This window comes from Dromaius novaehollandiae, chromosome 9, assembly GCF_036370855.1.
Source record: "Dromaius novaehollandiae isolate bDroNov1 chromosome 9, bDroNov1.hap1, whole genome shotgun sequence".
Taxonomy (NCBI): Eukaryota; Metazoa; Chordata; class Aves; order Casuariiformes; family Dromaiidae; genus Dromaius; species Dromaius novaehollandiae.
This window is the reverse complement of record NC_088106.1, coordinates 8,119,677-8,135,486: the sequence shown is the minus strand read 5'-3', so window position 1 is coordinate 8,135,486 and position 15,810 is coordinate 8,119,677.

Here is a 15,810-nt window from a genome sequence, read left to right as displayed (position 1 = left end):
GGAAAGGCTTCGTGCTTTGCTCATAGGGTGACGAAAGACCTAAAACTGGGAATTCAAGTGAGTAAAATCTCTATCATCTCCTCAGAGGACCAAGTCCCAGTTAGGAACTGCACATCTCAAACCTACTGTGAAATCCTTCATGGCACCTCTGCAAGGTGTCTGTCTCGCAGCAGTGTAACCGCCTGGAGCCCCGGGTCGGGCTGCAAGGTGCCCCGGCGCCGGGCTGCGCGCGGGGAGCCGTAAGCCGTGTTGCACCCACGAGGCACAGGCCGTGCATTTGCTCCGCGTTTCTGCGACGTGCCCCTGCGTTGCGCAAGACGAGAGCAGGCGATGCAGTGGGTGCAGCACACGCAGCACCCAGGCCCGCAGCGCGCTGGGCACAGCCCCGCACCAACGCTGCGAAGTCCCCGTCAAGTCTCACTCTGATCGTCTGCAAGCAAACTACACCTGCAGAGAAATAGCGACTGTCTTTTTTCTTAATGCTGCCTGCAAATAGCTTCTCAATTTTTAGTCCATTAACAAATCTTTCCTGGGATCTATTAACACGTCACCGTGGAATGCTTTTTTCTTCAGAGTTTAATACAGCTTAACTCTGTCTTAATCATATTTCTCAACTACGCTTTATAGCCTGCAGCTTCAGGGAACCTTTGCCTTTTATTAGTACCCATATACAATCATGATGTCGTTCCGAAAAAACAGTGCTGCTTTGGGTTTCATAAATTCTTTTACCTTTGATTTAGTTGGTGTACCCGGACTCTCCGAGAAGGAAGATGTATAGGCAGGACGAGGAAATGAAATGTTACAGTATCCGCGCTCTGTCAGCTCGGGGCTTTGCAAGATGGCCTGAAAGGAGGTACAGCAGCTTCTTCCCTCAAAAGATATCCTTCAAAATTAGCAATAATAATGGCTTGGTCAAATTCTCAAAGTGTGAAAATCCCACAAATGCTTAGACAGAGGTGCTGATGTAGATATGCGTTTTGCTTATTGTCTGGTGTGATATTTTGTGGTTTGCAATGAAGTTCATGAGGGACATACCAAAGTTTTAGCGTGCTGTATCTACAGTCTCCACCTCTCACATCCCTTATTTATACCACTGATTTTGTTACTTTTCAGAGATGAGAAAACTAGGATTATGCAACTGTATAGAAGCAGCTGTTGACAATTCTGTTGTCTTTTCCAATTCCGTGTCTACTGAGAAACATCTTCTAATGCAATTTATGGTGGTATAGTCTCAGGAGCAGGAACATAATGGGTTCACTAATTAGAAGGAAATGAAAGGTCCAGCCTGCTATCTCCAAAATGCAACAGATCCTGCCATGTCCACATGTTTTTTTCCCTGCTGTTAGAGAGATTTGGCATTTGCAGGTGCTTGAGATTCTCTGTGCTTAGCATCATGTCAAAGAATCTGAAAAAGACCTACCTGATCTCTCCTCTTCTAAGGCACCATCTGCTTTTTTAAAAGCAGTATCCAAGTAGCTGTTGTGTGGGTCTGCTTAGACATTTTCCCACATTCTTTAAAGGAGTATTTTTATTTTTTTTCCCCCAAGTCTGAGCTGCTGCAATGGGCTCTCAAAGGAAGCAGGAAAGCGCAGCTCGTACAGAATGCAGCTGCCTGGCTGTGACAGGGTGCTAGACACAGAGAGCACAGTATGTCCATTCTTTGGTATCTATATCAGCTTCCTGTTTGTTTCCGAGTAAAATTTAAGTCCTAGCTTTTTACCTGGGTGGATCGTGAAATGCTACTGCCTTTGTCTATATGAATTGCCATAGCAACCATAGCAGCGGAGCGAAGAGTCATGAGCTTTAATAGCCGAGGGGTCAGCTGCAGAACATGCTTAATTTGGAGATGTCCATTTCTAAAGTCTGGGTTGTTTCACCGGCTTCACTGGGATATTTTTTGTGCACGTCTGTGTGACTCAGTAGATGATTGATGGGCTACAGAATCCTGACTTCCGAGTGGCAAGGAGGGAAGAGGTGAGTTTAGGTTTATTTAGGAAAGATTATATTCTTTTTCCTTTGGATAAACACCATATTAAAAAATCTAGCACAAACCCCAAAGTATATATTGGCTTGCATGTATAGCTTGATGTAAAGGCTACAGTCTGATATTCACCTGCAAGGCCATAGTCTGGACCACAGACTGGAGTCTAAGACCAAGATGAGATTTTGAGCATGATGACATTGCATTCGCTTATGCTAGAATTGAATTTGGCTTGTTGCACTGTGCCTTAGGTACCTTAGTGCCTTAGCGACGCTGAGGGGCTGCTATTTGCAATGCTATAATCCTTCACATAAGGTGCTGAGGCAGTGTTTTCCCCTTATTGTTCTCCTGCCTTTGTTCATTGTGCCTGCAGCCTTGCACCTGGCAGACCCCAAAAACGCTGTAACAGCAGGGTCTCGTGGGAAGCAACTGCCCCCGGTGTGACAAGCACTCCTCTGCCCCTGCCTCTTTTGTAGATGCTAGTCTACGTTGCAGAAAACTAAAACATAGTGCAGAGCAAAGCAGGTAAGTCATTTAAATACTCAATAATATTATCCAATAATACATGTGCACAGAAGGTTAACAACCAATTTGCTACACTTGTACCAAATTAACATACCCAAATCAGCCCTAATTATGCCATAAACAAGAACATCCAGTAGGGAGTTTGAGTTGGGAGTTTTCATCCCAGTGAAAAAATATGTAACAGGGGAAAAGCATGCCAAGAAACATCTCCATCCTGCGCTGCAGAGAGCCCCAGAGGACACTCATCTGGGGACCCCACCAGCTGGCCACAAAGGAGGGTTTCCCTTCTCCTTCTCCCTCTCCTCAGCCTCAGACCCCACTAATAAGACTCTCCACACGTGCGCCTGCTTCAGCAGCCTCGGTGCAACGGGCCCAGAAGCACAAGTCTGTAACAGCACTGAACTTTCAGGATTTTGTGCTAGAAACCACGAACCCAGGGAAAGTCACAAGCAATAGTATGTCGGATGGGCCACATGCTGCTTCTTAGTTACCAGCTGATCTGCCTGGCCCCTTGGCTGGCAGAGCGGGAAGCAGTGGCCACACAGTATTTTGTGCCACAAATCTGTTGCCTTAAGTAACACAACGTAAATACAGATAATGACAAATACACAGTTGTCAGCAGTCTCAAATACCCACCAGACATGACAGTTTTACCTGCCATACTGCACACCTTCTTATCAAAATCAGTGCAGCTGGGGATCTTCTCTCTTCTCAGGGGGACAGCTGAGCTCCAAAGCTCTCACTCTCCACAGAAACAAGGGCACCCACAGCCTTCAAATGTTATAGGGTGCTTCTGGATATATATATATATATATATATACATACACACATACATATAATATATACACACACATACATATAAAAAAAAATTTTGTTTTGTATTCATCTAATACGGGTTTTTAGTGATGCTGCTGACCATAGCTGATGAAACCATGGAAATCCAACTGTGTTCTGCAGTACATGGGGATCTTGTGTTTTTGGTTTCTGGGTGGATCTTTTCGGATATGTTTGCTCTGTGACTGCATTCCATGGATTTTATCAGGGTCTTGGGATATAATCAAAACTGACTACGTGGTTGACAAATGGCTGAATCCATCCCCAGAAGTGTGAAGCCAAACTTCCCAAGTAGTTTGAGTGAACACCAGGTGCAGACAGCTGCCCGCTTGCCTTTTGAAAGGTATGGCAGTTGTTGTGCAATTAAATATTAAATGGAAATATTGCTTCAACCTTTTACTGCTGCACTTTCACCACTAAGATGATGCTGAACAGAGGGGCACATTCCCCTGTTCTTCAGGTGAATGACAGCTACCTACCTTCTTCCCAGAATAGGAAACAAACTGCAATCGCAAAGGGAGCTACAATGGCCCAGAGAAGCAGCTTTGATGCTGCAATATCCGGAGTTGTACTCATCTCTTCACTCTCATTGCATTTTCTTGTCTACCCTTTCTTGCACGAAGAGCGATGAGTAAAGCTCCAGGGAAGTCGCTCACCTTGGCCTTTGGGACAATCCTCCCTGCACTCCGCCTTACTTAGCAAGCTTCAAAAGCAGCTATTTTCCCAGGTCGGAGTATTACAAAGCAGAACGCGGAGAACTCTGCCCGTAATAGAGGCTCACAGCTCCTGCATGAAGCAGAAGGCTCCCCAGCCAGGCAGCACTGCCAGAAACACAGCATGGTCTTTTGTGGGGAGAGCATTTAGTAGGGGATTGGGGGGGGGGGGGGAAGAGAAAGAAAGAAGGTCTAAGACAATCATGATTTTACAGTCTCCCTTTTCAGCTTGAAAACTGGAGATAAGAACGGACAAGCTTTATGGCAGTGCTGAGAAATCGATAAGTTCTTATTGATTCTTGTAGCTGCAGATCTCTCCCCCAGCACAAGTAGAGGGGTCAGCGCGCGAGTACCTGCCTGTCCTGCTGCACCGCGAGGGCGGCTCGGCAGCCGCGCGACGGGATCCACCGGGGACGGAGGCTGCTCCGTTACACCACTGCAACGGCGGCCACCGACACAGGGCTCGGCCCCGGGTCCCCTCTCCAGGAGCCAGAGCACATGCTGCAAATTATCCCCTGCACCGGCCAGAAACCACAGAGCTAGTCGCAGCTGCAGCTAGTGCGAGGAAAATACTTTGTTTACAAGAGACTGTTTTCCAACAAGTGCACAGAGCCCACTGAAACAATAGCTGTTATTCCGAAAGAAAAAGGCCCCAAGTTACATGCAAAGAATGACACAGAAGTAGAAACATCGGAACAAAATAACTTGGAAAACGAGCTCAAGAGTGGCATAGTCAAAACAGAATGAAATTAAGAACTTGGAAAAGCTAGTTTTGAAAAAAAAAAAAAAGAAACTGGAAACAATGACCAGTCAAACAAAAATGAAATTAATGAAAACTTCAGTATGAAATAATAGCATTGGAGCACACTGGTTAAGGTTTACACTTAATTTATATATTTTTAAGTCATTCAGAAACATCATGAGTTTATCAAAGTTGAATGATTTTGCAAAATCATTCATTTCTTTAATGAGCACTTTTTTTTCCCCCATCAGACAAATTTTGCTGGCAAGTTTCCGACCTGCACTAACAAAGCCCTGACTGAGCAGCCACTAGAGAAGTCTCCAATACCATGGCCATATGCATTAGCTGTGAAGAATGGTGTAAAACTTACCAGACTGTCCTTTTAATATGGCGGTCTAGCTTTGCAGGTGACATTTAATAGTGGATTAGCTTGTGCAGCCATGGACCTCACCTTTGTGCCATGTCTTTCATTCTCCATCTCTTCAGTGGAGTCCATTATCACTCGCTCTGAATTCCTTCACCTTCATTTTTTTCCCCCTGGTTTTGTGTTTCTTCCACTTCATTCCCAGCCTGCACCGCCTAACACTCTGCACCTGCCTCTGATGTTGCCAAATGGGGACAATGACTATAAAGTTATTTCCCTTTACAAGTCAAACCTGGAAGGTCTTTCTGTTGTTGTTCATTCTCTTTCCATTGCAGGTGTAAGTGTCCTTGTTGTTTTTCCCACTGGTGAGGAAAGGGCAAGTGTCATATTCACTGAAGCAAAGGCTCTGCTTTGAAGCAGTATTGATTTTTCCTTTTCCTTTCTGAAGCTTTGCCAGGCTCCACAAAAGCATGTCTCTTGTTCAGAAACGCTTTGGACTGAGCGACCACAGGGGCAGCGGTAGCAGCAGGGCGCAGCGGGAAGCTAGGGCATCTGGTGGGGAATGACAATTATGGCAGCAGTTAGAGAGAGAAAGAGGTCATTTTATTTTTAAACAGTGCTGCGAGAACAGTTGCTCGTCGAAACACGAAGCTAAATGGGAAATGCAGAACCTAATTCCAGCTTGTGAATCTTCCTCTTTTAAGTCTCAATGTGAGCATTTCCCCGGGATTTAACTGTTAGCAGGAAGACAGCTGGGCCACCAGAAGCGGTACCTTGGCTAGAAGTTTAACCATGAAGGTGACCACAGCTACGATGTTCTGGCACGAGGCGATGAAGATACAGGCCTCCGCGTCCGGCCCTGGAGCAGCACTCTGTCACGTGAACCTGCGGAGAAAAGCTTCCCCGAATGAAGAGCCAGTCCTACCACAGGGATCCTGTCTGTGGTATCCACATTACTTAGAACTGGTTTGTGCAACGCACAGATACCCAAGAGCATTTATCAACGGCACCAAGTGTCATAGAGAGCCAGAAAGCCTCCGTCTTCCCCCACTGAGGTTCTGGATTCCTCAGAGCCTGCTCCTCAGCCGCACGCACATGGCCGCATCCACGTACTTACTGTACCTGCGCTGCAAGGCGTCTCCGTTTTAACGAGGTCTTGGTTTCAAGTCTTGCTTAATGGTGGTGCCTCCTGGCACCTCCCCCACTTCATGGCGTTTTCTTCATGCCGACCCAGAGAAAACGGTGTCGCTTATGGGAGCGGCGGTGCCACTTCTGCCGCGCGTCCGCCTCCCTCACGCGCTCACGAGGAGAGCTGGCCTCCCAGAGCCCATCCGGTCACCAGCCGATGCTGAAGCGCACGTAGAGTTACGGCAGCCGTCTTCTGTGGCGCCAGCGGGTCAAGTAATAGCGACAGCAGATTTCCATTCAGGTGTTGGTTTTTTGTAAAGTTACCACCTACTTTGGTCTGGAGTAGGACCCCCCCCCCCCCCCCAAAAAAAAAAAAAAAAAAAAAAAAAAAAAAAAAAAAAAGAACCAAATAATTCCTAATGCTGATCTTGGACTCACAAGTAGTAAATCAATGAAATGCTCCCTTTTTATGACCTTTCTCTATTCAATCCCATCTCCCTGTCAGAAAGTTCTTTAAAACCTAGAAATACATAAAATGGCTTCCAAATTCTCAGCTATTTTGAGAACTGTGCATATGCAACACCTGGAAATGAGACTTTCTTAAACTGGGGGAGGGGGAACTGTTTTCAATGCAAGGAGAGGGGGTCTGTTGATTAAAGAATGTTTTCTGCTACTTATTTGTAAGAAAAGCGATTCATTAAGCACTGCCTGAAAGCCATCTTCGTTACAAATAGGAAGGAGACCGCTTGGTGGTCCGTGAGGCTTACCAAACCGGCCGGCGCATCCCGGCCGCCTCCCGCGGCTCCCCCGGGCTCTGCCCGGCTCCGGCTGCTGGTGGCACTTGTCAGCGCTCCTCAGCCTCCCGCAGCACCGCCACCGCCGGCTGCCGCTTCCCTCCTTCCAGCCAGCTGTACCTGTCAGTGCAATTTTACAGTCCCTTTCTCCAAGGACAGGCAGGATCTTAAAACCGTGACACCCCGCACGGGGGAAGAAAAGCGTAACGCAGCCTCTTTGCCCCATCAGGACCCGAGCACGGCGGGCGATAAACGCGCGGCAGCTATCTCAGCGTCGCGGGTCGGCTTTGGCTTTACACTGTTTGCAGCAATATGTTTGAGGGCGCGTCACGCTGTTGACCACCGCGCCGGTGTCACCCGTCCAGTTCTCGGTGTACATTTGTTTCCATTATCCGTGCTTGCCTCCTGCTGCTTTTGCTGACGAGCTCGGGATCCGAGCGCGGCTTCGCCAGACCTTTAAGTAACAGCCCATCATCAGCTGCACGGCGGAGGGAGGGCTGCAGCCGGGATCTGTCACAGGACCTGCCTCAGCAGCAGTTGCCTGGCTCCCTCGCACCAGACAGAGCCAATTTACAGGCCATGCCTGCTGTTGACCCTGCTGTCTGCTTGGGGTTATTCCAGTCCGTCTCCACACTGGAAATTAAACGTTAGTATTTTTAATTGCCGTTTTTAACTCTTGCCTAATTGGGCACAAACTCATGCTGCTATGAATCTCTCAAAGGAGAGCAAGAGGGACGGCACGTAAAGGAGTGCGGCTGCCGGCACTAGCGAAATGGCCTTGCGCCCTCCTGGCCCGACCCATCACCTGTAGGCACTTGGCTGGCACGGAAACGGAGTTCAGGTCCTGCTGTCCCCTTGCCGCCACCGCCCAGCTCACGTGCCCTGCTGCGTTTCAGAGGCTCCAGCTCTTGCAACGTGATGCCTCGTAGGGCTCCCACGGCCGATTTAATTCAAAGCAACTCTGAGGCTGCTATTTGTTCATGCTGGAACTGAAAAAGCTTGTGGTTCTTGGATGGTGCATCTCTCAGATAGGCATCCCAGACCCGCGTCTAGTGAACAGCCAGTGCCGAGATTACAGATAATGCTATTTTATTGCTGTTCTTTCTTTCTCCTTTTTGTTCTTGAGTACATAGGAAGGAAAATAGAGTCATTCAGAATCAAAATTGCAATATAGTTTTGCAATAATAATTCCGAAAAATATGCTACCTTTCCATAGATTAAAGGTATTACTAAATTTGACCAGAAGAAATATAAAAATTGATTTTTTTTTTTTAAACCAAGAAACAGATGACTGGTGAATTTATTATAGAAGTTCTTCCTCCGAGTTTGAATAAGACTTTTCCTTCTTCTATCCAAGTATCTTTAGTTGATCACATCTTAAAATTACTTTCACATTTTGGGATAAAAGCAGCCTGTCCTATGCAGCTTGCTACATAAGGTGCCAAAGATTTGCAGTCTGCAAATTCCAAGATCAGGTCTTTACAGGATGATCATTTTTCTCACATATGGAAATGTTATGAAAATAGCAACACAGACCCAAAATGAACATTCAGGAAGTGAATCTCCCTAGCTGCGGGATTAGTGACTGATCACACAGGCTGCAGGAAAGGTGAGGCTCAAGCAGCAGCTACGTTTGCCCTACTTGGAAGCAAACAACTGAGCAACCCAGGCACCGTCACCCCCATGCAGCAGTTCTGTTATAACATCTGTGACTAAGGTCAGCAGCAAAACAGCAGTTAAAATTAAAATTTTAACCTCAGAAGATGTTTGCCTGTCTTTTCATAAAGATTTAACCAAGGTTTAATTTGCTGTCCCAGTTTCCTTTGCACACAGGCTGCAACCGTAGATCCAAACACTCCTTACCTTCACGGCAGTGATAAAAACCCGAGATGAGCACTTCGGTTGCTCCTTACTGCTGTGTTTCAGCCTGACAGTGGGACAGCCGCGTAAGGAGGCTCCTTGAAGGCCTCCGTGGGCTACGGCCATGTGTCCAGCCTGCAGGAAGAGACATTCTCCAGTGACAGCGCAGCCTTTTCATGATGATGCTTCATTTCCCAGTGAGTCTTTCGTATTGCAGAGGAACAGACAGGGTGGCTATGAAGGCTGCAGTGTTTATGAAACATGAAAAAAACAAAGAAATCTTTAAGCTCAGAAGTAGAACAAGAACATTGAAGATTCCTGGTTCCATCAACACATACCTGTAAGAACAGAGAGAAAAAGAGAGTAGATATTAACACAAATTTGAGTGCAGAAACTAACTGTCCAAACAGTAGCAGAGCAACTTCTCAACCATCAAGGATGAAAGCCAAGATTTCCCCAATATCCTACAGGCACTCTTCATTAACTTTGTGAAAGCCAAACAAAGCTACTGCCATGCCAAGTAAGCATGCCGCACAAGCTCCTCGCCTATCCTCCTCGGGCTTGCATCGTACTTGCATTTTCTGAAGCTACAGACACATCAGTAAAAGTCTGATTACAGTAACAAAAAAGCTTCCTTTTGGCTAAATGATCATGGACAAAACATAATCATGCCAATGCATGAACCGAGTGATTCCACCATAAATCAAAGCCTGCTATATTTGGTGCATACAGGTTAGAACAACTTCATGGCAAGAACAACTTCATGGCAAATTCTTCAAATAGAGAATTCCTGGAAGATGTCAGAGTCAAAGAGGCTCACAAATGCTCTGACTGCTCTTCTCTGGCATTCAGACTCCTCTAGCTGTTAGTCCATGCTTTGGCCTCCGAGCTGTCTTTGAAACCAGCTTCAGAGAACCCTTGCAGATCAAAGGGTTGGATGTATCCTTAGTGGTGGCTGCACCACAGGTAGCCCCCGTTAGCTGATGCTTTTCATATTGATCTCCTTCCTAAATAGATAGTGTTTAGTACTTTCAAGAGGCAATGAAGTCATCAATATTTGTCAGTTGTTGCACCTCTTTGACCTCAGTGTGTGGCAAATACTGCTGTCAGTTTTATTTTGTTCTGGTTTTCTTTCCTTTTCAGTTAATCTGATTGCAACATGAGGTTCAGAGGTCTGAGCAAATGCAGCTGAACATTCATATAGCTCCTCTCTTAAAAAAAAAAAAAAAAAATCACATTTTTCATAGTTCTTTTTATAGTACTAATCTGATTTGCAAGACAATATTCAGTTCTCCAGTAAAATAAGTTTACTATAATTTTGATGAGGTATAGCTCCAGAGCATATTTTATAAATGCTTGTGAACTTAACACTTATCAAATAGATGTCAGAGATGACACAGAAGTCTAAATATATTCATATAAAGCCATCTTCAAGTGCTTGACATAAATCCAGCTATTGTACATCTTCATGCTCAACACAGGTTGAAATAGTGCAGTCTCCCAAAACCAGTTAACTGTGACATAACTAGAGGCTGCTAAGCTGACAGAAATACATTTGATATGCTGCTTACAGTTAAGAAAACCCCCTTCCCTTTTGGGCAGTTTTTGCTAAAATAACTCTCCTCCTCTTCACATGTGTGCTCTTTCTCTCTATTTCTACCACTCCTTACGGCCTTTAGATAAAAGTCTGAAGCCTACAAACATACCTGAAACAGGAGAGTGAGAAATCCCTGGCTACATAAAACACCTCACTGCACCAGAATAAGCAGCTAGTCTTTTGTGCTAAGTATGAATATTGTGTGCTAAACACAGCTAAACCTGTACTAACATCTGAGAAGACTCAATCTACTTGGCCAAAGAGGCTCAGCCTGGCCAAGCAAAGCCATCTCTCCAAAGCTGCCAGCGCTCTCAGTTTCTGCCGCTGTGTCAGACTGCTCGGGAACGGTTCAGTGCCAGATATTCACTCCTCTGGGCCAAGTGTCCATTTCTTCCAGTCCCCTTTTCCCTCCGCTTTCTCTCCCCTAAAGACTTCCTGTGGTCTTCTGCCTTTCCACTTTTTAACTCAACCCTAACTAATCTTACTGCTCACAAAATATTTTAACGTGAAATAAAATAATGCTGTGAAACTATCAACTCTTGTAAATCACAGAAAAGTCTCTATCTTAGCTATTAAGAATCCTGGGGCTCTTTAGAGAGAGATGGAAGAAATATGAAGAAATTCTTCAGTCCATCTACCCATCCCAAGGCAGAATCAGTTCTTAAATATCTTCTGTGCTACAGAGGTCATAGGCAACCCACTCCAATATTTAGTTAAACTTACCATTAAAAAGTTTCTACACTTTAAGGTTTTCAAAGTGAGGACTGTGCTTCTTCAGAGTCTTCTGTATTTCATTCTTATCACTATTGGCCATATTCGCTTAGCCATAGGCACTATTGTAATAAAATAAACAATTTTGTGTTTGGGTGTCAAAAGCTATCATTCTGATCTATATAACTAAAAAAATATATAAATAGCATACATACATAAAAATAAATGAACAGGAAAAGAGAGTGCTTTATCTCAGAAAGAAACAAAACTCAGAATCTCTAAGGCCAGTTAAGTGAATCTGAAGGAGAGAAAAGACAGCATTTATCTCATCTGCTTTTGATTCCCTCTATAGTCAACAGGGAAAAACAGACCACCCATAGAATATAATTTACCCAGGACTAAAATTCACCCTCCCATAGCCTTCAAGCTAGGCCTAGTCAGCTTGCTTGGCAAGGTACTCAATATTGGTAGCTAAATTTAGAGAAGCAGCAGCTCATCCTGATAACCCTCTATGCCCAGCCAAAAATCTACAGCAAAAACACTATCCAAACTACTGAGCCCTCCTGCTGCTCTTTAAGAAGGAGATGAAGGGCTGCTTCAAGATACCAAACAGCAGAAAATTGGGCTTGGTGCTCCACACCTGTAACTCACTCCCTTCAGCAGCAGCAGGTGCACATCTTTCTCAGCTGCAGTCCATGCAAACCTTGCTTTTTACTTCAGTGGGGTCAGCTGGAGCTCAACTAATGGAACTGTTGTACCATGAATAAAGCCACCAAGACAAAGCCCACTTAATATCTGTCTTAAAGTCGGCGCAGTCAGGAAAGCATACACCAATGCTTCTCTGAAATGTGGCCATGAGCTACAAAATGTTCATAACCTCCATAATTGACTTTTTGTCTGACAAAGGGCAGAGTTTACAAGTCACTGCTTGTACGTGGAGGCACGTGCCTACCTTCACTCTAGGCTTGAGGAGCTGTTTTTTATGGACCTGTAGATTGCACGTCCAGCATTTTTCGAAGGGCCGATTACCTTCTGGCATGGGCATGACGATAATTCACTGATGGCTGTAAACTTCCTGGCACATGCCTATAATTATTGACTGAAGGAGTTCTTGTACCTCCTTGTGAGCAACTGCTCTTGGCTACAGTAATGCAAACAAGATACTAGAGTAGATGGATTTCTATTCTCATCCAGAACAACAGTTTCTCTGCGGCTGGTATTTCATGGGTCAAGAGCAGAGTCTAGTCTCCAAAGCCACTCTGAGTAAGTGTTTGTACCCAAACACTACACTCACAGAAAAAAGATTATCTCTGAGTACTCCTGGATATGCAATTATGAGAAGAACAAGCCAGACCACAATTCCAATCTGAAGGAACAAGAATGCTAATAAAAATAAGTGAAAAGAGATTTTAAATTTAAAATATTTAAAATATTTGCATAAGACAACAGTAAGAATGTGAGAGGGCATGACGAAGGATAAAATCACACTTATAAAAAAAGCAGTTTAACCCCCCCCATAAACTTAGAATATGTAATAAAAAATGAAAATTAATCATAGCATCAGAATTGGGATGGATGATATAATTGTTAAGTAAACAGTGAATGAGAGAATTAGAACAAACTGTACCTAGCAGTAGTCCATGCTGTAGCAACTTGATAAAAACAGAGAATTTACAGTTAAAATAAAAAATCCCTGAACTCTGTTGTCAAATGGAAGCAGAAGAAGCAGCAAAACTGGTGACAAATGCAGTATTATATCACAGTAACTCCAAGTTCTAGTAACTAAGTAGCCCTTTTAAGTTTAAGATAAACTGTATTATTGACAAAATATTACCTGTTTTTTAGGAGAAAGTCATTAAAACCCCAAATATACAAACGCTACCAATATTTTATTAAATTTAACAAGACTATCTTTCTTCTTCTGTCAAACATAGTAGAATTTGAAAGTGAGAGTATCCTTGGTGTTTTCCCAGAGCTACAGTTGGGAGTGTTTTTCTGGGGAGGTCTTCTTTCATGAAGTTAACACTGCCCTTTCCTCCTGGACAAGAAGAGAGGAAACTTCTCCACAAGGCTCCTGGCTGTGGCATTTCTGGTTGTATCCTTTCCTGGTTTTTGGTGATCCTTCAAAGAATCAAGATGCCAGAACTTGACTATAGAAAAAGAAAGAAAGAAAGAAAACAAAAGAAATGAAAAACAAAGAAAACAGCTTGCTATTTTTCTTCTATTACTTTTTCTGATCTTGTTGGACACTGAAGTCATGATTCATGGGAAGAAACCAATGGTTCCTGTTATCTTCATCCTCTGTGAAAAGCTGTTGTGTGTTCCATCCAGGAACTGATGAGGGAGAGAAAAATACATTCATGGAAAATTGATAAATGTTAAAAAAAATTAGCTCATAGTTTAACATGGGAATCTCTTAAAGCTGACCAAGAGTAATCATTTCTGGACTGCACTTACTTTTTTTTAGAGAAGATCCAAGTTTTTGCTTTTATGAAATTGCTCTAGACTTACCTGGATGTAAATCAGAGCAAAATTTGTTCATCTGCTTAGCCAGATTCAGCACTACGGAGGAATAACTTTGAGACAAGTAGAAAAACATAACTCTGCACAAGTATAGCTAATCATCAGTCAGTGAATTATTGCATGAATTCTTCTGAAAGTGTATTTGGAGACAAATAAACCATAAATTATTTTTAGAACCTTTTATAGCATCTTAATTGCTTTAAATTACTGCAGTTCCACAAACTGATGAAAATTGGATGAAATAGGTATGCTGTACACCTCACTCTCCCAAGGGTAGCCAACTGAAACTGCCTCCTGCTAAGGAGCTGGAACATTAGTAGTTCTCCACCTATTGCAGTGATGATTTATATCAAGTATATGCATACAAATGCCTGCAAATATCCATGTTCACAGTCACACTTTTTCTCTTACTATCCTCCATACCACTGAGATACAGTGAAGCTCCAGTCCAGCAGCCATGTGGCCACACTGACATGGTGCTATGACCAAGCTTACGAAAGTTGCTGAAAAAAATGAGGTATATTAGCTGAGGTTTGACATTGCAGTATCACAACAACATATCTTTTTGGAAAGACCTGATCTGCCTTCTGCCAGTTCAGAGGGAATACCTGATCATGCACACTCCTCTTTGCAGAAATACAAATAGATAAGTAACTCAGGGAGATCTAGAAGCATCCACAGACTCGCTGAAACCATGGTCATAGCTGTTTAAATTAACTTTTATACAGAACACACAGGAGTTCACACACAGATTTCTGAACCAATCCTTCTTTAAGTAAAGTCAACAGCAAAATTCTCAGTAACTTCCAGAGCAGCTCGCCAGAATCACTACATGCAGAATTTTACTTTTTTGTTGTTTTTAAATAACACAGTTACAGTGTTATCAGCTCACATACTCTCTCAGTAACCTCTTGTTATTTGAGATCCAGCATTATTAACCAGAGTTGCTGGTATTACCAACTTCCATTTAAAACAAAACGTTACCAGCTCTCATAGCTGTAAAGCAGAAAACATGAATACTAAATACCCAAACATATAGACTTACTAAGAACTCCATATTTATTCTTTTTTTTAAATGGCATAATTCTGAAGCTAATCTCATAAATGCTTAGTGGCTGGAGTTGTTAGCACTGGGAGGGGAAAATTCAGATGACAGAGTAAACCCAGCTGTATCTGTACTGAATTTGCAGCAAGCGTGCAGCTCAGGTGCATGCCTGTTCGCTTCCTGATCATCCAGAACACAGCCTACCAAGACCAGGTCTACAGCTGGTATAAAGTGCCCTTGCATCTTTGACATAGTTGAGATAGGTCAACATCTGGATTTGAGGACCAGGCACAGAATTGACTGTTCTCTCTTTTTCTGTTGTTCTTTTTAAGTTGTTAACATGAAATTTACTGTAGCATGTTAATGCTGCAAACTGTTATGAAGCTTTTCTTTGTAACAAATTAATTAGCAGGGATTTTTCATTTATAAGCCTCCTGTTTGCTGGACATTTCGGACTTCCATACAAATAACTATAGGCATATTTTAGTGCCTGATAGTGCTCATTGATCTGGCAGTTATATTTGTAATAATTTCTGTGAGTGGGTGTGTGTGCGCGAGATGATACGCAAAATCGGAAGGTGAGATGAGCCATGATGAACGCTAAAGGTCTGCAAGCAGATCTATAGCTGGTGTAAATTGTCAGAGCTTCATTGATTTCAATGGTCCTATGATAAATACTAATTCAGCTGGTGCTAAAAAAAATTCATCGGCTGAGCATCTGGTCAATAACAGTGGGGAATGCACAACGAGGTATCAGCACTGCTTCAACACTGAGCACCTGCATTTACCTTTGAACTTAATCTGCATAGTGTAGAAAGCTAAAATTCCCTCTTTACTCATGTTTTTGGAAATCTGTGACAGAGGCTATCTTGGCTGGAGTGGTGTACGTGGCAGAAACCCCAGTATTTTCTGTGCAGTCGGGTCTTTAAAGCTGTACAATGTTTATTTGTCAAGACTTCTATCCACCCTGTTTTCTGGGTGTTTCAATAACCA